The sequence below is a fragment of the Rutidosis leptorrhynchoides genome, chromosome 8 (assembly GCF_046630445.1).
Source record: "Rutidosis leptorrhynchoides isolate AG116_Rl617_1_P2 chromosome 8, CSIRO_AGI_Rlap_v1, whole genome shotgun sequence".
NCBI classification, from domain to species: domain Eukaryota; kingdom Viridiplantae; phylum Streptophyta; class Magnoliopsida; order Asterales; family Asteraceae; genus Rutidosis; species Rutidosis leptorrhynchoides.
This window is the reverse complement of record NC_092340.1, coordinates 89,361,808-89,388,190: the sequence shown is the minus strand read 5'-3', so window position 1 is coordinate 89,388,190 and position 26,383 is coordinate 89,361,808. Positions and strand designations below refer to the sequence as shown.

The 26,383-nt window shown below is 34.2% G+C and overlaps 3 pseudogenes; all 3 read right to left on the bottom strand.

Annotated features, from left to right (window-relative positions):
- Positions 1-601: 601 nt before the first annotated feature.
- On the bottom strand, positions 602-4,730 carry LOC139863607 (formate dehydrogenase, mitochondrial-like; annotated as a pseudogene).
- Positions 4,731-5,387: 657 nt separating this feature from the next.
- Positions 5,388-7,906, bottom strand: LOC139863606 (formate dehydrogenase, mitochondrial-like; annotated as a pseudogene).
- Positions 7,907-10,177: 2,271 nt separating this feature from the next.
- LOC139863605 (formate dehydrogenase, mitochondrial-like) lies at positions 10,178-25,453 on the bottom strand (annotated as a pseudogene).
- Positions 25,454-26,383: the final 930 nt, after the last annotated feature.

The window sequence follows — 26,383 nt, the reverse complement described above, 5'->3', positions numbered from 1 at the left end:
TATTCAGTTAGTTAGTTAGTGAAAGGGAGTGAAGCTAAAGTGGCGTTGACGTGGAAATTTTAGTAGTGAACAGTAGGTCTTAATTTAAATGAGAGGTCCAGTATCCACTCGATTAGGTGCCATTGTAGACTCCACCAGCACTTGAATTTCGAACTAATAGTAATTCCATAAAAAATAAGGGTTTTTCTCTAAAAAGGAGTTTTTCTATTAAGGCTCGTTTACTTTCCAATTAACGATTCGTTTCTGTACAGCTCTTAATTCGATTAATAAAAATGTTATTTCTTTGTAACTTAATCTATCGCTAAATCTGAAAATTGATTTATCTCTAGGAGACATATAATCAAACACCCCTTTAGCCAAATGAAAACAAAAGAAAAGTTATAAAAATAGTAAACAACCGTGTTGTGATACCTGATAACGGGTATTAAGGTTAAAGTTTCAGGATCATTATTGTGAGATAGAGAGAAGTATTGAAACTCATTGCATTCATATTCCCATAACCAAAACTAGTAATAAAAACTAAAACATTTTTTTAAGTTTTCATTCAGAAGCATCGTACAACACTTAACGCAAGTAACTAGAATTCGCCATGTTGTTGAAGCTAGCGGAGATTAGCGGTACTGCTAGCTAGTTCACCCTCCTTCACAATGTAATGTTGTGGATGAAAATCTTCTCACTTGAAATAATTCTCCAACATTTCCTTCATTCCAGCCGCATATCGCAACTGCACATATTCCATTTATTAACATGCATTTTCTATTCATATGAACACAGACGAAAAAAAATTGTAAAAGAACAAATTAGGAACTTGAGCATCAATTGTAGTTCCAGATGTGTGAGGGGTCATAGCTTGATTTGGCATGTATCGCCACGGATGATCCTTTGGAGCTAGTTGAGGATACCAAACATCTCCATTATAACATAATATAAATCATAAAAAATCAACAGTTAAAATTATGTTAAACAATAAAGTCATCTTAAAAGTTAAAAACTTGCCTCCTATGTGTCCACTAGAACAACCATCAACAACAGCTTGTGTATCCATTATAGCTCCCTGATCGATCCCTAATTTATGCTCGGAATGGTTATTAATGACAAGAGTTTTATGTAACTTTAGTGGTCAAAACGGAGTGTTTTAGTAGGTTTTCATGTATGTTAAGTGTGGAAGAAGATTGCGCGAAAAGATGATAAAAGATGCTGAAAATGGTGAAAAATCGACTCTTACGAGCTGTTACAAAATTGGCCATAACTTGAGCATATGACCTTCGATTGAGGTGATTCAAAAGCTCAAACGACCGTATTTCAGAGGGCTACAACTTTAGTTTTAATGGGTTGGCGTAATTTACGCAACTCTTGGCGTAAATTACGTCATTTATAGTTGGAAGACAGTGAAAAATGTCACTTGAAGGCGTAATTTTACGCCAGATCAAGCATAAATTACGCCAGTGCATTTTTCTGCACCCATATTTTGAGATATTTTTGCTTTGAGAACAAGTTAGTCATTCCCTATATAAGGGAAACCCTTAACTACGAATTGGGGGGCTTTTTCATCAGTTTTTTAGCAGTGAGCATAAACTCCAAACACCAAAATTCATCTACTTTCAAGAATCAAAAGCAAGATCTTCATGATCATCATCATGCTCAGCTAAGTTCCTTTCTTTATTCCTTCCAATGAAGATTTAGTGTATTGTTTATTCATTCAAGTATGTGTGTGGTTAAGTTTTTGATTAATAATAATGATAAAGTTCTTTGATTAATAATTTTGTAATCTGTTTAAGTGATTATTTAATGCAAGTTTGTTAATTTTGATTATTGCAAGACGTATTATTGTAATTTAACAATTTTGCTTGATCCACTTAGTGTTAATTTGGATTAGGGATGAAGACAAGTGTTTAGGTTATTTAATGCAAGTTTATTGATTTTGATTGTTGCAAGACGTATTATTGTGATTTAACAATTTTACTTGATCCACTTAGTGTTAATTTAGATTAGGGATGAAGACAAGTGTTTAGGTTACATAATCGTGCCCAAGATAACTATTTTAACGAAATTAAAAATTCATGTCTATGTGATTTAGATAACAACTTGATAAGCACACATGTTTATTTGAATGAATGTTACCTAATTGGGATTTAGAAGGGATAAAGGTTTTAATCAATTGATAACAACTTTTGTTTTTTTGATCTTTTGTTTTTTTTGTTCTTCTTTGAACGGCGATTTTTTGGCATCAGTAGATCATTTATTTCAATGACCCTCATCATTTGCACGTACCATACACGTTCGGGTGGAAACCCGAACCCGATCGACGGTACCCGGGAACACATCCATTCGGGCAGTGTTCCTGGGTAGAGGTCCGTGAACGAATCCGGTAAAACCTCCCTATAGGGTCAATATATACTACTATTATTGATGTTTAATTGTTTTAAAGAAAATAATGTCATCCCTACATATCGAACCCATGACCTATCTCATGACACAAAGTACATGGGGGGAACCGTTGGCCTATGCTCGCAAGTTCTTTTTGATCTTTTGTTTATGTGCTTTATATAAATCATTTAGAGTTTAAGACTTTTAGCTTTTAATGTATTTCATTAAGTTTTTAATCATCAAACCATTCTAAGAATTGCTTGCTTTTGACCACAATCTCTCGTGGAACGAATCCTACTTACCGTAGCTAGTCTAGAGTTTTTAGTTCATTTTTTATTGGTACTTCGACCCCGATCACTCCACGAGCATTGTTAACGATAAGTACCCCTTCTTCATTTTAGATATCTTTTCTTTGTTAAACATCCCTCTGAAAAAAACCTTATATATTTTTGTTAATTCTTTTTGTAATTAGTAATGATCGCTAACAAAATTATTAAACTAATTTTGACATGAAAAACTCACCTGGTTTTTTCTGTTAATGGAGTGTTCATAACAATGTCACATTTAGGAATCATCTTATCAAGATCATCCTCATAATTAGCACTAAAAAAACTCAGCCCATCTACCAAGTTTAATTAGTAGGACAATGGTCCATCACCATCTCCCTTCTAAATAATTGTCCTATTACTTTACTATATTATCTAATACACAAAAATGGTGAATCGTAACTTAGGACAGTTTCGTCCTTTCACTTTTTTTTTAAATTCTAATTAAATTTCACTACACCAACAAAGACCCCCACATTTTTTTCAAATATTCAAATCAGCCCCCAAACAGGGGTTAAGTGTCAAATAACTATTTTCATAAAAAATCTTAAATAAACTCCACCCAAATATTCAACGGGTCATATCTTCTCGCTCGAAACGAGTTAAATTTTTCCGACACTATCGTTAACCTCGAAATAATTTTCGGAACACAATGTCACTAACTATACGAGGACACTTTTTAAATTTATTACTATTTGATCGAAAGAGACCAATCCTGACCTTAACAGGAAACATACTGTAACGACCCGTCAAAATCGCTATTGACGCGGCACGTTAATCATTGATTCCACAGTGAGGTTTTGACCTCTATATGATACGTTTTGATAAAATATTGCATTCATTAAAATAAGTGACTTTCTAAACATAGAAAGTTATAAAAATGTGGGCAAGTGCTTAGGTATAAGCAAAACCCCGAAATACATAAGTCTTTAATTTACAGGTTGACATCACAGTTCAATTATTTATTACACAACGCAGTTTTATTTTGAATGCAATAAACTTTGTACAAAGCATGAGAGACTCCATGCAGGCAACAAGCACATCACAGCGGAAGCATTATAAGGACCTGAGAATAAAACATGCTAAAAAGTCAACACGAATGTTGGTGAGTTATAGGTTTAATTGCTCGAGTCATAAACATATATAAAGATAGACCACAAGATTTCATCAAAAGTTTATCAATAGATTCTACGTAACAGAGCACCCTGGTAACTAAACTTAACGCTATAGTGATAATTACCCCATTCGTTTTAATACACGCAAACCAACGTGTCTTAAACTCAAATAACATACGTCCGTTAAAAGGCTAGCGCTCTAGCTCGGACGGGGATGTCAAGCCCTATGGATCCATATACAATTATTCACGCCCACCAGTCCATATCCTATGTACTGGTAGCTACTAGTTACCAAAGCTAAGGGATTTTCGGTTTAACTCAGTGTAGAATTTTGTATGTACTTGTGTCTTATTGCGTTTAAAATAAATTGCATGTATTCTCAGCCCAAAAATATTTAAAGTATTTAAAAAGGGAGACTATAAACTCACGATTCAATATTGAGACTCAATATTGTAGGCAAATTGCGTAGACGTAATGATGGTAGACGAATGTATGGTTGGCCTTGGATTCAAGAACAATACCCAGAACAATACCCAATATTTCCTTATTTTAAAACGGTTTGAAACCCGAATTAAAAATACCCTCGAATATACTTTATTATTATTAAACTTAAAATTAAAATTATAATTAAAATTATAAATATAAATTTTAAGTACAGAATAAGAATGAAAAAAAATTGTCGAGCAAAACTGACCTTTTATAGTACTTTTCGATTTACTGTAGCTCATGCGATCGCATGAGTTTTCAGCGTTTTTGCCATGCGATCGCATGGCCGCCTTTTCTGTTTTTGTTTGCTAGTTCGTCGACATCAAATAGTGTTTACTGTAGCAAATAGTGTTTTACTGTAGCAACTAGTGTTTTACTGTAGCAAATAGTGTTTCACTGCAGCAAATCACTGTAGCAAATTTCCCTTTTTATCCATGTTTGGTAGTGTGTACATTCTATATTTGTGAACATTGTTTAGTAAAGGATAATGAATGTTCAGTTAGTTAGTTAGTGAAAGGGAGTGAAGCTAAAGTGGCGTTGACGTGGAAATTTTAGTAGTGAACAGTAGGTCTTAATTTAAATGAGAGGCCCAGTATCCACTCGATTAGGTGCCATTGTAGACTCCACCAGCACTTGAATTTCGAACTAATAGTAATTCCATAAAAAATAAGGGTTTTTCTCTAAAAAGGAGTTTTTCTATTAAGGCTCGTTTACTTTCCAATTAACGATTCGTTTCTGTACAGCTCTTAATTCGATTAATAAAAATGTTATTTCTTTGTAACTTAATCTATCGCTAAATCTGAAAATTGATTTATTTCTAGGAGACATATAATCAAACACCCCTTTAGCCAAATGAAAACAAAAGAAAAGTTATAAAAATAGTAAACAACCGTGTTGTGATACCTGATAACGGGTATTAAGGTTAAAGTTTCAGGATCATTATTGTGAGATAGAGAGAAGTATTGAAACTCATTGCATTCATATTCCCATAACCAAAACTAGTAATAAAAACTAAAACATTTTTTTAAGTTTTCATTCAGAAGCATCGTACAACACTTAACGCAAGTAACTAGAATTCGCCATGTTGTTGAAGCTAGCGGAGATTAGCGGTACTGCAAGCTAGTTCACCCTCCTTCACAATGTAATGTTGTGGATGAAAATCTTCTCACTTGAAATAATTCTCCAACATTTCCTTCATTCCAGCCGCATATCGCAACTGCACATATTCCATTTATTAACATGCATTTTCTATTCATATGAACACAGACGAAAAAAAATTGTAAAAGAACAAATTAGGAACTTGAGCATCAATTGTAGTTCCAGATGTGTGAGGGGTCATAGCTTGATTTGGCATGTATCGCCACGGATGATCCTTTGGAGCTAGTTGAGGATACCAAACATCTCCATTATAACATAATATAAATCATAAAAAATCAACAGTTAAAATTATGTTAAACAATAAAGTCATCTTAAAAGTTAAAAACTTGCCTCCTATGTGTCCACTAGAACAACCATCAACAACAGCTTGTGTATCCATTATAGCTCCCTGATCGATCCCTAATTTATGCTCGGAATGGTTATTAATGACAAGAGTTTTATGTAACTTTAGTGGTCAAAACAGAGTGTTTTAGTAGGTTTTCATGTATGTTAAGTGTGGAAGAAGATTGCACGAAAAGATGATAAAAGATGCTGAAAATGGTGAAAAATCGACTCTTACGAGCTGTTACAAAATTGGCCATAACTTGAGCATATGACCTTCGATTGAGGTGATTCAAAAGCTCAAACGACCGTATTTCAGAGAGCTACAACTTTAGTTTTAATGGGTTGGCGTAATTTACGCAACTCTTGGCGTAAATTACGTCATTTATAGTTGGAAGACAGTGAAAAATGTCACTTGAAGGCGTAATTTTACGCCAGATCAAGCATAAATTACGCCAGTGCATTTTTCTGCACCCATATTTTGAGATATTTTTGCTTTGAGAACAAGTTAGCCATTCCCTATATAAGGGAAACCCTTAACTACGAATTGGGGGGCTTTTTCATCAGTTTTTTAGCAGTGAGCATAAACTCCAAACACCAAAATTCATCTACTTTCAAGAATCAAAAGCAAGATCTTCATGATCATCATCATGCTCAGCTAAGTTCCTTTCTTTATTCCTTCCAATGAAGATTTAGTGTATTGTTTATTCATTCAAGTATGTGTGTGGTTAAGTTTTTGATTAATAATAATGATAAAGTTCTTTGATTAATAATTTTGTAATCTGTTTAAGTGATTATTTAATGCAAGTTTGTTAATTTTGATTATTGCAAGACGTATTATTGTAATTTAACAATTTTGCTTGATCCACTTAGTGTTAATTTGGATTAGGGATGAAGACAAGTGTTTAGGTTATTTAATGCAAGTTTGTTGATTTTGATTGTTGCAAGACGTATTATTGTGATTTAACAATTTTACTTGATCCACTTAGTGTTAATTTAGATTAGGGATGAAGACAAGTGTTTAGGTTACATAATCGTGCCCAAGATAACTATTTTAACGAAATTAAGAATTCATGTCTATGTGATTTAGATAACAACTTGATAAGCACACATGTTTATTTGAATGAATGTTACCTAATTGGGATTTAGAAGGGATAAAGGTTTTAATCAATTGATAACAACTTTTGTTTTTTTGATCTTTTGTTTTTTTTGTTCTTCTTTGAACGGCAATTTTTTGGCATCAGTAGATCATTTATTTCAATGACCCTCATCATTTGCACGTACCATACACGTTCGGGTGGAAACCCGAACCCGATCGACGGTACCCGGGAACACATCCATTCGGGCAGTGTTCCTGGGTAGAGGTCCGTGAACGAATCCGGTAAAACCTCCCTATAGGGTCAATATATACTACTATTATTGATGTTTAATTGTTTTAAAGAAAATAATGTCATCCCTACATATCGAACCCATGACCTATCTCATGACACAAAGTACATGGGGGGAACCGTTGGCCTATGCTCGCAAGTTCTTTTTGATCTTTTGTTTATGTGCTTTATATAAATCATTTAGAGTTTAAGACTTTTAGCTTTTAATGTATTTCATTAAGTTTTTAATCATCAAACCATTCTAAAAATTGCTTGCTTTTGACCACAATCTCTCGTGGAACGAATCCTACTTACCGTAGCTAGTCTAGAGTTTTTAGTTCATTTTTTATTGGTACTTCGACCCCGATCACTCCACGAGCATTGTTAACGATAAGTACCCCTTCTTCATTTTAGATATCTTTTCTTTGTTAAACATCCCTCTGAAAAAAACCTTATATATTTTTGTTAATTCTTTTAGTAATTAGTAATGATCGCTAACAAAATTATTAAACTAATTTTGACATGAAAAACTCACCTGGTTTTTTCTGTTAATGGAGTGTTCATAACAATGTCACATTTAGGAATCATCTTATCAAGATCATCCTCATAATTAGCACTAAAAAAACTCAGCCCATCTACCAAGTTTAATTAGTAGGACAATGGTCCATCACCATCCCCCTTCTTAAATAATTGTCCTATTACTTTACTATATTATCTAATACACAAAAATGGTGAATCGTAACTCAGGACAGTTTCGTCCTTTCATTTTTTTTTTAAATTCTAATTAAATTTCACTACACCAACAAAGACCCCCACATTTTTTTCAAATATTCAAATCAGCCCCCAAACAGGGGGTTAAGTGTCAAATAACTATTTTCATAAAAAATCTTAAATAAACTCCACCCAAATATTCAACGGGTCATATCTTCTTGCTCGAAACGAGTTAAATTTTTCCGACACTATCGTTAACCTCGAAATAATTTTCGGAACACAATGTCACTAACTATACGAGGACACTTTTTAAATTTATTACTATTTGATCGAAAGAGACCAATCCTGACCTTAACAGGAAACATACTGTAACGACCCGTCAAAATCGCTATTGACGCGGCACATTAATCATTGTTTCCACAGTGAGGTTTTGACCTCTATATGATACGTTTTGATAAAATATTGCATTCATTAAAATAAGTGACTTTCTAAACATAGAAAGTTATAAAAATGTGGGCAAGTGCTTAGGTATAAGCAAAACCCCGAAATACATAAGTCTTTAATTTACAGGTTGACATCACAGTTCAATTATTTATTACACAACGCAGTTTTATTTTGAATGCAATAAACTTTGTACAAAGCATGAGAGACTCCATGCAGGCAACAAGCACATCACAGCGGAAGCATTATAAGGACCTGAGAATAAAACATGCTAAAAAGTCAACACGAATGTTGGTGAGTTATAGGTTTAATTGCTCGAGTCATAAACATATATAAAGATAGACCACAAGATTTCATCAAAAGTTTATCAATAGATTCTACGTAACAGAGCACCCTGGTAACTAAACTTAACGCTATAGTGATAATTACCCCATTCGTTTTAATACACGCAAACCAACGTGTCTTAAACTCAAATAACATACGTCCATTAAAAGGCTAGCGCTCTAGCTCGGACGGGGATGTCAAGCCCTATGGATCCATATACAATTATTCACGCCCACCAGTCCATATCCTATGTACTGGCAGCTACTAGTTACCAAAGCTAAGGGATTTTCGGTTTAACTCAGTGTAGAATTTTGTATGTACTTGTGTCTTATTGCGTTTAAAATAAATTGCATGTATTCTCAGCCCAAAAATATTTAAAGTATTTAAAAAGGGAGACTATAAACTCACGATTCAATATTGAGACTCAATATTGTAGGCAAATTGCGTAGACGTAATGATGGTAGACGAATGTATGGTTGGCCTTGGATTCAAGAACAATACCCAGAACAATACCCAATATTTCCTTATTTTAAAACGGTTTGAAACCCGAATTAAAAATACCCTCGAATATACTTTATTATTATTAAACTTAAAATTAAAATTATAATTAAAATTATAAATATAAATTTTAAGTACAGAATAAGAATGAAAAAAAATTGTCGAGCAAAACTGACCTTTTATAGTACTTTTCGATTTACTGTAGCTCATGCGATCGCATGAGTTTTCAGTGTTTTTGCCATGCGATCGCATGGCCGCCTTTTCTGTTTTTGTTTGCTAGTTCGTCGACATCAAATAGTGTACTGTAGCAAATAGTGTTTTACTGTAGCAAATAGTGTTTTACTGTAGCAAATAGTATTTCACTGTAGCAAATCACTGTAGCAAATTTCCATTTTTATCCATGTTTGGTAGTGTGTACATTCTATATTTGTGAACATTGTTTAGTAAAGGATAATGAATGTTCAGTTAGTTAGTTAGTTAGTGAAAGGGAGTGAAGCTAAAGTGGCGTTGACGTGGAAATTTTAGTAGTGAACAGTAGGTCTTAATTTAAATGAGAGGTCCAGTATCCACTCGATTAGGTGCCATTGTAGACTCCACCAGCACTTGAATTTCGAACTAATAGTAATTCCATAAAAAATAAGGGTTTTTCTCTAAAAAGGAGTTTTTCTATTAAGGCTCGTTTACTTTCCAATTAACGATTCGTTTCTGTACAGCTCTTAATTCGATTAATAAAAATGTTATTTCTTTGTAACTTATTCTATCGCTAAATCTGAAAATTGATTTATTTCTAGGAGACATATAATCAAACACCCCTTTAGCCAAATGAAAACAAAAGAAAAGTTATAAAAATAGTAAACAACCGTGTTGTGATACCTGATAACGGGTATTAAGGTTAAAGATTCAGGATCATTATTGTGAGATAGAGAGAAGTATTGAAACTCATTGCATTCATATTCCTATAACCAAAACTAGTAATAAAAACTAAAACATTTTTTTAAGTTTTCATTCAGAAGCATCGTACAACACTTAACGCAAGTAACTAGAATTCGCCATGTTGTTGAAGCTATCGGAGATTAGCGGTACTGCTAGCTAGTTCACCCTCCTTCACAATGTAATGTTGTGGATGAAAATCTTCTCACTTGAAATAATTCTCCAACATTTCCTTCATTCCAGCCGCATATCGCAACTGCACATATTCCATTTATTAACATGCATTTTCTATTCATATGAACACAGACGAAAAAAAATTGTAAAAGAACAAATTAGGAACTTGAGCATCAATTGTAGTTCCAGATGTGTGAGGGGTCATAGCTTGATTTGGCATGTATCGCCACGGATGATCCTTTGGAGCTAGTTGAGGATACCAAACATCTCCATTATAACCTAATATAAATCATAAAAAATCAACAGTTAAAATTATGTTAAACAATAAAGTCATCTTAAAAGTTAAAAACTTGCCTCCTATGTGTCCACTAGAACAACCATCAACAACAGCTTGTGTATCCATTATAGCTCCCTGATCGATCCCTAATTTATGCTCGGAATGGTTATTAATGACAAGAGTTTTATGTAACTTTAGTGGTCAAAACGGAGTGTTTTAGTAGGTTTTCATGTATGTTAAGTGTGGAAGAAGATTGCGCGAAAAGATGATAAAAGATGCTGAAAATGGTGAAAAATCGACTCTTACGAGCTGTTACAAAATTGGCCATAACTTGAGCATATGACCTTCGATTGAGGTGATTCAAAATCTCAAACGACCGTATTTCAGAGGGCTACAACTTTAGTTTTAATGGGTTGGCGTAATTTACGCAACTCTTGGCGTAAATTACGTCATTTATAGTTGGAAGACAGTGAAAAATGTCACTTGAAGGCGTAATTTTACGCCAGATCAAGCATAAATTACGCCAGTGCATTTTTCTGCACCCATATTTTGAGATATTTTTGCTTTGAGAACAAGTTAGTCATTCCCTATATAAGGGAAACCCTTAACTACAAATTGGGGGGCTTTTTCATCAGTTTTTTAACAGTGAGCATAAACTCCAAACACCAAAATTCATCTACTTTCAAGAATCAAAAGCAAGATCTTCATGATCATCATCATGCTCAGCTAAGTTCCTTTCTTTATTCCTTCCAATGAAGATTTAGTGTATTGTTTATTCATTCAAGTATGTGTGTGGTTAAGTTTTTGATTAATAATAATGATAAAGTTCTTTGATTAATAATTTTGTAATCTGTTTAAGTGATTATTTAATGCAAGTTTGTTAATTTTGATTATTGCAAGACGTATTATTGTAATTTAACAATTTTGCTTGATCCACTTAGTGTTAATTTGGATTAGGGATGAAGACAAGTGTTTAGGTTATTTAATGCAAGTTTGTTGATTTTGATTGTTGCAAGACGTATTATTGTGATTTAACAATTTTACTTGATCCACTTAGTGTTAATTTAGATTAGGGATGAAGACAAGTGTTTAGGTTACATAATCGTGCCCAAGATAACTATTTTAACGAAATTAAGAATTCATGTCTATGTGATTTAGATAACAACTTGATAAGCACACATGTTTATTTGAATGAATGTTACCTAATTGGGATTTAGAAGGGATAAAGGTTTTAATCAATTGATAACAACTTTTGTTTTTTTGATCTTTTGTTTTTTTTGTTCTTCTTTGAACGGCAATTTTTTGGCATCAGTAGATCATTTATTTCAATGACCCTCATCATTTGCACGTACCATACACGTTCGGGTGGAAACCCGAACCCGATCGACGGTACCCGGGAACACATCCATTCGGGCAGTGTTTCTGGGTAGAGGTCCGTGAACGAATCCGGTAAAACCTCCCTATAGGGTCAATATATACTACTATTATTGATGTTTAATTGTTTTAAAGAAAATAATGTCATCCCTACATATCGAACCCATGACCTATCTCATGACACAAAGTACATGGGGGGAACCGTTGGCCTATGCTCGCAAGTTCTTTTTGATCTTTTGTTTATGTGCTTTATATAAATCATTTAGAGTTTAAGACTTTTAGCTTTTAATGTATTTCATTAAGTTTTTAATCATCAAACCATTCTAAGAATTGCTTCCTTTTGACCACAATCTCTCGTGGAACGAATCCTACTTACCGTAGCTAGTCTAGAGTTTTTAGTTCATTTTTTATTGGTACTTCGACCCCGATCACTCCACGAGCATTGTTAACGATAAGTACCCCTTCTTCATTTTAGATATCTTTTCTTTGTTAAACATCCCTCTGAAAAAAACCTTATATATTTTTGTTAATTCTTTTAGTAATTAGTAATGATCGCTAACAAAATTATTAAACTAATTTTGACATGAAAAACTCACCTGGTTTTTTCTGTTAATGGAGTGTTCATAACAATGTCACATTTAGGAATCATCTTATCAAGATCATCCTCATAATTAGCACTAAAAAAACTCAGCCCATCTACCAAGTTTAATTAGTAGGACAATGGTCCATCACCATCCCCCTTCTTAAATAATTGTCCTATTACTTTACTATATTATCTAATACACAAAAATGGTGAATCGTAACTCAGGACAGTTTCGTCCTTTCACTTTTTTTTTAAATTCTAATTAAATTTCACTACACCAACAAAGACCCCCACATTTTTTTCAAATATTCAAATCAGCCCCCAAACAGGGGGTTAAGTGTCAAATAACTATTTTCATAAAAAAATCTTAAATAAACTCCACCCAAATATTCAACGGGTCATATCTTCTCGCTCGAAACGAGTTAAATTTTTCCGACACTATCGTTAATCTCGAAATAATTTTCGGAACACAATGTCACTAACTATACGAGGACACTTTTTAAATTTATTACTATTTGATCGAAAGAGACCAATCCTGACCTTAACAGGAAACATACTGTAACGACCCGTCAAAATCGCTATTGACACGGCACGTTAATCATTGATTCCACAGTGAGGTTTTGACCTCTATATGATACGTTTTGATAAAATATTGCATTCATTAAAATAAGTGACTTTCTAAACATAGAAAGTTATAAAAATGTGGGCAAGTGCTTAGGTATAAGCAAAACTCCGAAATACATAAGTCTTTAATTTACAGGTTGACATCACAGTTCAATTATTTATTACACAACGCAGTTTTATTTTGAATGCAATAAACTTTGTACAAAGCATGAGAGACTCCATGCAGGCAACAAGCACATCACAGCGGAAGCATTATAAGGACCTGAGAATAAAACATGCTAAAAAGTCAACACGAATGTTGGTGAGTTATAGGTTTAATTGCTCGAGTCATAAACATATATAAAGATAGACCACAAGATTTCATCAAAAGTTTATCAATAGATTCTACGTAACAGAGCACCCTGGTAACTAAACTTAACGCTATAGTGATAATTACCCCATTCGTTTTAATACACGCAAACCAACGTGTCTTAAACTCAAATAACATACGTCCGTTAAAAGGCTAGCGCTCTAGCTCGGACGGGGATGTCAAGCCCTATGGATCCATATACAATTATTCGCGCCCACCAGTCCATATCCTATGTACTGGCAGCTACTAGTTACCAAAGCTAAGGGATTTTCGGTTTAACTCAGTGTAGAATTTTGTATGTACTTGTGTCTTATTGCGTTTAAAATAAATTGCATGTATTCTCAGCCCAAAAATATTTAAAGTATTTAAAAAGGGAGACTATAAACTCACGATTCAATATTGAGACTCAATATTGTAGGCAAATTGCGTAGACGTAATGATGGTAGACGAATGTATGGTTGGCCTTGGATTCAAGAACAATACCCCGAACAATACCCAATATTTCCTTATTTTAAAACGGTTTGAAACCCGAATTAAAAATACCCTCGAATATACTTTATTATTATTAAACTTAAAATTATAATTATAATTAAAATTATAAATATAAATTTTAAGTACAGAATAAGAATGAAAAAAAATCGTCGAGCAAAACTGACCTTTTATAGTACTTTTCGATTTACTGTAGCTCATGCGATCGCATGAGTTTTCAGTGTTTTTGCCATGCGATCACATGGCCGCCTTTTCTGTTTTTGTTTGCTAGTTCGTCGACATCAAATAGTGTTTACTGTAGCAAATAGTGTTTTACTGTAGCAAATAGTGTTTTACTGTAGCAAATAGTGTTTCACTGTAGCAAATCACTGTAGCAAATTTCCCTTTTTATCCATGTTTGGTAGTGTGTACATTCTATATTTGTGAACATTGTTTAGTAAAGGATAATGAATGTTCAGTTAGTTAGTTAGTTAGTGAAAGGGAGTGAAGCTAAAGTGGCGTTGACGTGGAAATTTTAGTAGTGAATAGTAGGTCTTAATTTAAATGAGAGGTCCAGTATCCACTCGATTAGGTGCCATTGTAGACTCCACCAGCACTTGAATTTCGAACTAATAGTAATTCCATTAAAAATAAGGGTTTTTCTCTAAAAAGGAGTTTTTCTATTAAGGCTCGTTTACTTTCCAATTAACGATTCGTTTCTGTACAACTCTTAATTCGATTAATAAAAATGTTATTTCTTTGTAACTTAATCTATCGCTAAATCTGAAAATTGATTTATTTCTAGGAGACATATAATCAAAAGGTGTTCTTGAGTTTATTTTTCAAGCTCATTTTAAGTGTCAATTAAATCCTAACCAAAAGCTTGGGTGTTGGTGCATAAGTTTGGGGCATAACTACTTGAGGTTTCATTCTTTTGGAGCTCCATTCATCATCATCATCCTCATCATTCACCAACAAGCTTGGAGTAGGTATAAACTCTTTTCTTGCTTGTAGTTTGTAAGTATATTTCATAACTTGATCCTAATTGGGATTTAACTTTAAATGGTCAAAGATTAACAAGTTTCAAAATGGTAATATATACATGCTTCTGCAAAGTTTGATCTTCAAATGTTTGTAATAATATTATGAACTTGTCAAATCCCAACATTGGTATCAGAGCCGAAGTTGTTGAAATATGCTTCAAGATGGTTATTAAACCCACTATATTTTGCATTCTATGAAACATGCATGAAAGTAGAATGAATAATTTTCGGGTTTGGGTGGGTTTGTAAGTTTGGCCGAAATTTTGGAGACCCAAAATGGGTTTTATGTGCTTCCATTTTTCATATTTTGTTGTATGTTGATGTTCACAATCATAGCCTAGACCTTGTGTTTGAATGGATGTTTGTTTGGTTGATTTGTTAATCATTCAAATTGATTTATTATTCATTCATTTGGTTTATAATAATATTTATTCATTTGGTTTGTGATATTATTCATTTGGTTATGTAATTTATTTTATATTTTGGCATGTAAAATAGATTAGGTTGTATTTCATTTTCTAGGCAAAATGTATTAGGATATATTTTGTAACAAAATGAAGATACAAGAAGAAAACAAAGGAAGAACACAAGAAGAAGCATTTGGATGCAAGATTTAGTGGGAGATGTAAAATCTCCTACTTAGTGTTTTAACCCATTGACCGGTGGCATTTTGTTTTCGGCTAAACAAAATGCCTACCAAAAGACTTGATTGTGAACATATTGTTTTGCATGCTTGGTTGTTTATTGTTTGATTGTGGATTGTATGTTTGTATGCTACAAGTTAATCACACAAGTTAACAACAAACAAAACTATAATTTAATTGGTTAAATTATAAATTATTAATAACATGCAAAACAAACTATAATTTAATTGGTTAAATTAAAAAATGGCTAAATGGATTTTAATAATTGGTTATTAAAACATAATAAAATGTTTATTTCAAAGTAATAAAATTGGCTTTATTACATAACATGGAAATGGATTTTCACAAGTACCACACACTAAATGCATGTTAGTGTATGGTATAAAAGTTTTCTTGAACTAGAATAAAGAAACCTTAAAATCCTTTTACACACTAGGCTAACAAGTTTAACGCCATCCATTTATGTAAACACTTAAACATGTTAGGGAACTAATAATGGGATAAAGGTCACCTAACCGTTATAAGCAAACTAATATGATTAAGGTGAATTTCACATGCTTGTGGGATAAAGGTCACCTAACCACTTGTATGTTAAATTTACACGTTTACACAAGTTGGACGACTTGATTTGAAAATCATGAACTTAGGGTCACCAAAGCATGAGGAACAAATAGGCGTTGATGGGATAAATATGCCATACAAAAGGATTGTATGATCCCATACTCTAGAAGTTGCAAATGGATTGCAATTGTCAAATTAAAACTACCTAGCTGAATCAAATAACGGGATAAAGGTCACCTAACCGAAATTTGATTTACCGTTGGATTCTAGAATTTAATATATCAATTGGATTTAAAAGGGGTATTGATTGTTAAATTAAAATTAATACTTAAACAAACTTTGTTAAATTTTGTAGATGGCCGCCAATAACAACAACATTCCAAACGCACCAATCAACTTTAATAACCTATCATTGAGGTCCATCCTCGAAAAGGAAAAACTCAACCATACAAACTTTATGGATTGGTACCGCAATCTTAGGATTGTCCTCAAACTTGAAGATAAAGCGTATGTGTTGGAAGACCCCATTCTCGACCAACCCGAGGAGGATGATGCCGAAGGTATGGCATATTGGGAAAAGTATTGCGCCGATTCGGTGCAAGTTTCTTGCCTTATGCTTGGGACCATGATCCCCGAACTCCAAAAGGACTTCGAGCATCATAGTACATATGACATGATCACACAATTGAAGGAGATGTTCCTTCAACAAGCTCGTGTTGAGCGCTTTGAAACGGTTCGAGCGCTTCATGCATGTCGAATGGATGACACCCAATCCGTTTCATCTTATGTCCTTAAGATGAAAAGCCTAATTGATCGATTGCACCGTCTAAACTGTAACGTGTCTAATGAATTAGCCACGAACCTTATCCTCAACTCTTTGTCAAAAAGGTTTGACACATTCGTGTTGAATTACAACATGAATGGTTGGGATAAAAGTATTGGCGAATTGCATGCCATGCTTAGGACTGCCGAATCAAGCATGGGTAAAAGGGCTTCACCCGTGCTTATGATCAATGAAGGCGGGTCTAAGAACAATTCCACTTCTAAGCCAAAGGTGGCCAAGAAGAAAGGACCCACCTACCATGGCAAGGGCAAGGGAAAGGGGAAGATGGTTACCCCAACCAACAAAAATAAGAAGCAAAAGGTTGCCGGACAAGCAAACCCCAAGGAAGATCCGTGCTTTGGTTGCGGTGAGATGGGTCACTGGAAACGCAACTGCCCGATCTACCTAAAGGAGTTGAAAGAAAAGAGGGATGCGGGGCAAATCTCAGGTAATGTATATATGGTATACGTTGAGCTTAGTATTACTTCTTCTAATACATGGGTATTAGATACAGGATGTGGAACTCATATTTGCAATTCTTTGCATGGGTTCAAAAGAAGTAAACAAGATACGGGAACAACAAGTCTCTTCATGGGAAATGGTGCAAATGTGCAAGTAGAAGCTCAAGGAGACATTATTTTGAAGCTACAAACTGGTTTGGAGCTTATTTTGAAAAATGTTTTGTATGCACCTGATTTGACTCGAAACATTATTTTTGTATCCCGTTTAAGACAATTTGGTTTTAATCTTAATTTTATTAATCACGATATCCATGTTTCTTTAGATAATGTGTTCCATTTTAAGGCTTCGCCTTTGAATGGTATTTATGAATTGGTTCATGATGACACATCACACAACAGCTCAATGTTCCATGCAAACACCAAGAAACTCAAAAGGGATTTGAGTGATTCCTACTTATGGCATTGTCGCCTTGGTCACATAAACAAGAACCGAATGCATACACTTTAAAAGAATGGCCTTTTGAAATCAAGTGAGCTAGACTCATTTGATGTATGTGAATCTTGTTTAAAAGGCAAAATGACTAAAGCACCTTTCAAAGGGACCTATGAAAGGGCTAAAGACTTATTGGGATTAATACATTCGGATGTATGCGGACCCTTCATGCCCATGACTAGGAATGGTGAAAGATACTTCGTTACCTTCATTGATGACTTCAATCATTTCGGATATGTCTACTTGTTGAGACACAAGGATGAAACTTTTGAAGCATTCAAAGAATATCAAAACGAAGTACAAAATCAACTCAACAAAACAATCAAGGTACTTTGTACCGATAGAGGAGGTGAATACCTAAGTGATGCTTTCCAGGATCATCTTAAAAGTTGTGGGATTATCTCGCTACTTACTCCACCCGGGACACCCCAGCTTAATGGAGTATCCGAAAGGAGGAACCGAACCCTAATGGATATGGTTTGATCTATGATGGCTAGAAGCTCGTTACCTCTATCATTTTGGGGTTATTGTCTATGCTCCGCAGCTCGTATTCTAAATATGGCCCCAACCAAGAAAGTGGAACGAACACCTCATGAGATGTAGTTTGGAAAACCTCTATCTCTATCATACTTAAAGGTATGGGGATGTGAAGCTTACCATAAGCGTTACGTCCCTAATAAGTTGAATGCTCGATCCACGAAGTGCATCTTCATAGGAAATCCCAAGGATGATATGGGATACTATTTCTATGATCCATCCGAGCAAAATGTATTTGTTGCTCGGAAGGCAGAATTCCTTGAAACTAAGTTCCTAATGGAAGGTAATAGTGAAAGAAAGATAGATCTTGAAGAGGTTCAAGATCAAGTAGATGATACACAATTGGTTGACACTAGCACTCAACATGAAAATTTTGAGAATGATCAAATGGATGATTAGAGTATACAAAACGTTCGTAGATCTGATAGGATTAGTAATCCTCCTGAGAGATATGGATTTCTCATGGATGATTGCTATGTGGTTGATTTGGATGAACTAACCAACTATCAAGATGTTTTATCAAGGGTTGATAAAGATAAATGGCTTGAAGCCATGAACTCTGAGATGCAAACCATGTATGACAACCAAGTTTGGGAACTTGTTTTACAACCACCTAACTCTAGATTAGTTGATTGTAAATGGATTTTCAAGATAAAAACCGACATGCATGGAAACTTGAATACATACAAAGCTAGACTTGTGGCAAAAGGTTTTACTCAAACTCAAGGGATTGACTATGATGAAACTTTTTCACCTGTGGTAATGCTAAAGTCTATCAGGATATTATTTGCCATTGATGCTCACTATGATTATGAGATATGGCAAATGGATGTCAAGACCGCTTTCCTAAATGGATATCTTGAGGAAGACGTCTATATGGTTCAACCTGAAGGTTTTGTTGATCCAAAATATCCTAACAAAGTATATAAGTTAAAGAAGTCAATCTACGGATTGAAACAAGCATCTAGAATGTGGAATCATCGTTTTAATGCGGAGGTCAAGAAATTTGGCTTCATTAAAAATGGTGATGAAGCTTATGTATACAAGAAGGCTAGTGAGAGCACTATCATGTTCCTTGTATTATATGTGGATGACATATTATTATTTAGAAATGATATCCCGACGATGCAAGGTGTTAAAACTTGGCTAAAAGGCTGCTTCTCTATTAAGGATCTTGAAGAAGCACAATACATTTTGGTGATTAGGATCTACATAGATAGATCCAAGAAATTGATAGGTTTGAATCAAAGTGCATACATTGAAAAGATCTTGAAAAGGTTCAAGATAGAGAACTCTAAGAAAGGTTTGGTACCTATTCAAAGAGGAACACTTCCCAGTTCATCTCAGTGCCCTACCACAAAAGATGAGCAAGAGAGAATGAAAAATGTCCCGTACGCATCTGCTATTGGGTCAATCATGTATGCAATGATATGTACTAGACCGGATGTGTCATGCGCTCTTAGCTTGACAAGTAGATACCAGAATAACCCAAGAAACAGTAATTGGATTGCGGTTAAAAGTATATTGAAATACCTTAAGAGGACTAAGGATGTGTTTCTTATATACGGATCTGGTGAGGAGGAACTCGATGTAAAAGGTTACGTGGACGCGAGTTTCCAAACTGATCGAGATGATTCTCGATCACAATCCGGTTATGTCTTCATGTTAAATGGAGGTGCGGTCTCTTGGAAGAGTTCAAAACAGGATGTTGTTGCATTATCCACTACAGAGTCAGAGTATATTTCTGCCTCATTAGCAGCTCAAGAAGCTGCATGGATGAAGAAATTCATCGATGACTTAGGAGTAGTCCCTTCCATTCAGGACCCTCTTGAAATCTTTTGTGACAACGAGGGTGCGATTGCTCAAATCAAGGAACCTCATGCTCACCAAAAGACTCGTCACATTGAGCGGATATTCAACTACATAAGGGATGAGGTTGAAAAGGGAAAGATATGTATTCACAAAGTTCACACAGATCTTAATATAGCGGATCCACTCACGAAGCTCTTACATGGAACAAAACATGCAGGACATGTTTGTGCATTAGGGCTTCGATATTCTAGTGATTGGTTGTGATCTGTTTTATGTATTGTAACGGAACGAAGTTGTTCAAACTCATTAATATAATTATGGTGTTAATTTATCTTGAGTCAAGTTTCTATTTTACATATTTTATCCATGAATAAGCTATTATTCTAAATTATGTAGTTGATCACATTTGTGGGAACAAGTGTGAGGTTTAGACAATTATGAACTTGGATTGGTATACATTCACAAGCTGAATGTGGGGCAAGGTTGCAACCAAAGTTCATAGATATTTGTGGGATACAAATATTGGAAAACCCGCTCTCAAGATTTACTTAATAGAGCCTTTGTGGTTGATCACATGTAATCTTGAGTAAAGGCGAATATCATTGTATCCTCTGACCTGAGATACATATTGGGTTCGGATATTCACTAAGTATTATGCCTTGATTCTTTCCTTCGCTATTCTGAAATATGGTAGTTCATAAGGAAGAGCTCAGATGTAATACAAAGTATATATCTAGGACGTATGTAGTCAAGATGGAATTTGTCCCTCTTATTCGTCGAGAGTCAGATGTCTAAGGCCTGATAAAGTTAAATCTAGAAGAGATTGATCACTCTGTGTCTCTTGTATTTAACATGACATCTAGGACGAAAGGATATAATGAAAGATTCACCTATTCATATTCGAGATGGGAACTCGAAAGGGATGATGTTATTGAATGGCACAAAGTCATAACATATTGGGGGTGATGGACGGTCGTTAGGTGGTATCCATCACTTGCATTAATTTCTTATGTTTCTCGTGCAAGTGGGAGATTGAAGGTATTTCGTATGCCCGAGAGACATATTAAATTAACGTGGCTAATATGTTTTGATCCAAGTCGGGTCATACCCAATAACAAGCTTACCAACACCTTAATTGTATTTGATCTTAGCGATTGGATCGTTGATTAAATTACGCGACACTTGAAATTTAAGAAAAATGGTTTTCTAAAATAATATTACTTAATGTGTATATAATTTATGGAATAATTTATATATTAAGGATTTAATTATTTATAGGTTAAATAATTAATCAAGTTATGTTACATTTTATAATTTGGTTTTATAAAATGTATACATAACAAATAAATGTCCAAGTTTATAAAATGTATTTATGAAAACTAGTTTTATAAAACTATTTTATAATAGACATGGTAGTGGCATTGGGAGTTCAATTGAGCATGCCATTTGACTAGCCATGTGTGTGGTTACTTCAATAATCAAGAGGCATAAGTACCAAGGTATTGAAAGACCAACATTCACATGCAAAAAGACATCAAGTTTAACAAAAAAAAAAAAATTTGCTCATTCTTGCTGTTTTGGCCGTGAGGTTTTGAAGCACAAAAGGTGTTCTTGAGTTTATTTTTCAAGCTCATTTTAAGTGTCAATTAAATCCTAACCAAAAGCTAGGGTGTTGGTGCATAAGTTTGGGGTATAACTACTTGAGGTTTCATTATTTTGGAGCTCCATTCATCATCATCATCCTCATCATTCACCAACAAGCTTGGAGTAGGTATAAACTCTTTTCTTGCTTGTAGTTTGTAAGTATATTTCATAACTTGATTCTAATTGGGATTTAACTTTAAATGGTTAAAGATTAACAAGTTTCAAAATGGTAATATATACATGCTTCCGCAAAGTTTGATCTTCAAATGTTTGTAATAATATTATGAACTTGTTAAATCCCAACAGAGCGAAATGAAGTAATGGGATTGTATGGCCTTTGGACATGAATGGAAACAATACAATGTGGTCGGGGGATGAGTTTTTTGAAGTCATTTTGGTGTGGTGTGTTTGTTTTTGCAGAGTTTGATGGTTATAATGACCAAAGCTAGAGACGTGTGACAAATGAGTGATAGAAATAGATATAGATGAAAGTTGAATGAAGACATTTGTAGAGGCATGCATGTTACATAATATAAAGATGAGATTCTAAAGTAGTAATGAATAGGTACAGAGATCGCTGTATGTGGAATTGGTACCACCTTATCAGTGTGTCCTACCACTATTTGTGGCCTTTATTTTTTTGAATACAACTCAAAGACGGGTGTCGATGAAAAATATGTGTGTATAGATACTAGATAGAGATGGGATACAAAAGGAAGTAATAAGTTCGAGAAAAGGGAAACAAATGTGAGTCACAAGATCAACTTACTTTCAGACGGAAGCGTAGTTTTGGTCTTTTTAATTCACTTATTTAAAAACTCAAATAGAACTCAAATATCAATTGCCAATTGCCTTTCTGAACCTCACGTAGAAACCGCAAGTATCATCACCACCAATAAATTGTTGGCAGAGATTAACCACCACGTTTTGGAGCCAGAATGTTTTACATAAAAAAAGGTAAATACATAAACTATATTCTCGACGATATCTCGTTGGCAAAATATTGAGAATACAATAACACCACCCAATTCCGCACATGCGAGGTATTGGCAGGTGAGATATAGAAAATCCTTATTTTACCCTAGAATAATTAGATGAGAGGTCGTCTCTCTAAACAACGATGACAGAAATTCTCCACTCACCGGAAGAGAAAGTCATTCATCTCTCTACTCTACGGTAGAGAGATTGTTTCCGTAGAGACCTCCAGTCAAAGAAAATAAAAAATCAAAAATCAAAAATCAAAAATAATAAAAATAAAAATTAAGAGTAATAAATAAAGAATGATGAAAAATAAATAAAGAATAAAGAATAGATAAATAAACAAGAATAAAGAAAAATAAAAATAAAAACTAAGAAAATAAAAATGAAATTGTTGTTAAAGGGCGTGAGAATAAAAGGCGTCACTTATGTGGCATCCGAAGTGGCAGGCCTCTAACCCCCTGACGCCCCTGACGGTGTGTCACCCGTGACGCCGAAGGCATTAGTCAAGATTCTGGCCGAAAACAATGAACGTGTTAGAGGTTTTTTAGCCAATCAGAACCCACCATTAATTTAAATATATTATTAATCTATTTATTTTATATCCAACTACCAATCACATTTTACAACATCACCCGCCACAAATTTAACACTCATCTTTATTTACCTTCACTTCATGTCCTTGTCAATCACTCAAAAAGTGTAGCATTTGACTGCAAGTCACTGCTAAGGTTAACAATAGTTTGAATGTAACTTTTCATGATGAGGCGGTACCGTCGAAGTACCTAGTTGATAAAAGTCTTTATTTTAGTAGGGTAATATAAGAGTAACTCATAAAAAAAAAACTTTAATAATAATAAATTATCTCGTAGTACATTGGAACTGTCTTATGTCTTATTGCAAAGATGGTTCTACTTTCATGTAAATTTTATCAGCAAGAGTTGTGAATCATGGAATTGAACCGAGAATGGTGACAAAGTCCTTATGGAAATGGAGTACTTTTTTAGTTAGATTAATTCGACCACTCTCTATGAAAGTGTTAAGGAGTAGGTAAACCTCTTCATGGCCGCCAACACATGACCACCATGGGCAACATCTAGTAAATAGACAAGTGAAGGAAAACCTCCCGCCAAGAATTTTAATGGGACCCATTTGCTTTTAGTTTCTGTAAATCATGTTTGGTAGATTGCAAGAGGTCTCACGTACGAATCCTGTCTAAAACGGATATTATTGTGGTGGCTAGGGTAGGGTTGGAAACAGCCATTGAATAATCATGCTAGGTTGCGTACATCAGAGTATGGGGTCGGATTACATGCCCTTCCGAGTAGCCCGAACATGAAAAATCCTTCTGCCTTTTACCCTTTTTATCCATGTTTGGTAGTGTGTACATTCTATATTTGTGAGCATTGTTTAGTAAAGGATAATGAATGTTCAGTAAGTTATTTAGTGAAAGGGAGTGAAGCTAAAGTGGCGTTGACGTGGAAATTTCAGTAGTGAACAGTAGGTCTTAATGTTAATGAGAGGTCCAGTATCCACTCGATTAGGTGCCATTGTAGACTCCACCAGCACTTGAATTTCGTACGAATAGTAATTCCATAAGAAATAAGGGTTTTTCTCTAAAAAAGAGTTTTTCTATTAAGGCTCGTTTACTTTCCAATTAACGATTCGTTTCTGTACAGCTCTTAATTTGGTTAATAAAAATGTTATTTATTTGTAACTTAATCTGTCACTAAATCTGAAAATTGGTCTATTTCTAGGAGTCATAGAATCAAACACCCCTTCAGCCAAATGGAAACAAAAGAAAATTCAAAAAAATAGTAAACAATCGTGTTGTGATACCTGATAACGGGTATTAAGGTTAAAGTTTCAGGATCATTATTGTGAGATAGAGATAAGTATTGAAACTCATTGTCATTCATATTCCCATAACCAAAACTAGTAATAAAAACTAAAACATTTTTTTAAGTTTTCATTCAGAAGCATTCTGCACAGCACTCAACGCAAGTAACTAGAACTCGCCATGTTGTTGAAGCTAGCGGAGATTAGCGGTACTGCTAGCTAGTTCACCCTCCTTCACAATGTAATGTTGTGGCTGAAAATCTTCTCACTTGAAATAATTCTACAACATTTTCGTCACTCCAGCCGCATATCGCAACTGCACATATCCCATTTATTAAGATGCATTTTCTATTCATATGAACACACACACACACACACACACACACACACAAAATTGTAAAAGAACAAATTAGGAACCTGAGCATCAATTGTAGTTCCAGATGTGTGAGGGGTCATAGCTTGATTTGGCATGTATCGCCACGGATGATCCTTTGGAGCTGGTTGAGGATGCCAAACATATCCATTATAACCTAAAATAAATCATAAAAAATCAACAGTTAAAATTCTGTTAAACAATAAAGTCGTCTTAAAAGTTAAAAACTTGCCAAGTGTTTTAGTGGGCTTTCATGTATGTTAAGTGTGCAAGAAGATTGCGCGAAAAGATGATAAAAGATGCTGAAAATGTTGAAAAATCGACTCTTACGAGCTGTTACGAAATTGGCCATAACTTGAGCATACGACCTTCGATTGAGGTGATTCAAAAGCTCAAACGACCGTATTTCAGAGGGCTACAACTTTGATTTTTATGGGTTGGCATAGTTTACGCAACTCTTGGCGTAAATTACGTCATTTATAGTTGGAAGACAATGAAAAATGTCACTTGGGGGCGTAATTTTACGCCAGATCAAGCGTAAATTACACCAGTGCATTTTTCTGCATCCGAATTTTGAGATATTTTTGCTTTGGGAACAAGTTAGCCATTCCCTATATAAGGGAAACCCTTAACTACAAATTGGGGGGCTTTTTCATTAGTTTTTTAGCAGAAAGCATAAACTCCAAACACCAAAATTCATCTACTTTCAAGAATCAAAAGCAAGATCTTCATGGATCATCAATAATCCATCATGTTCTTCATCATCATCATCATGCTCAGCTAAGTTCCTTTCTTTATTCCTTCCAATGAATATTTAGTGTATTGTTTATTCATTCAAGTATGTGTCTGGTTAAGTTTTTGATTAATAATAATGATAAAGTTCTTTAATTAATAATTTTTTCTTTATTCCTTCCAATGAACATTTAGTGTATTGTTTGTTTATTCATTCAAGTATGTGTGTGGTTAAGTTTTTGATTAATAATAATGATAAAGTTCTTTAATTAATAATTTAGTAATCTGTTCAAGTGATTATTTAAAGCAAGTTTGTTAATTTTGATTTTTGCAAGACGTATTATTGTGATTTAGCAATTTTGCTTGATCCACTTAGTGTTAATTTAGATTAGGGATGAAGACAAGTGTTTAGGTTATTTAATGCAAATTTGTTGATTTTGATTATTGCAAGACGTATTATTGTGATTTAACAATTTTGCTTGATCCACTTAGTGTTAATTTAGATTAGGGATGAAGACAAGTGTTTAAGTTACATAATCGTGCCAAAGAT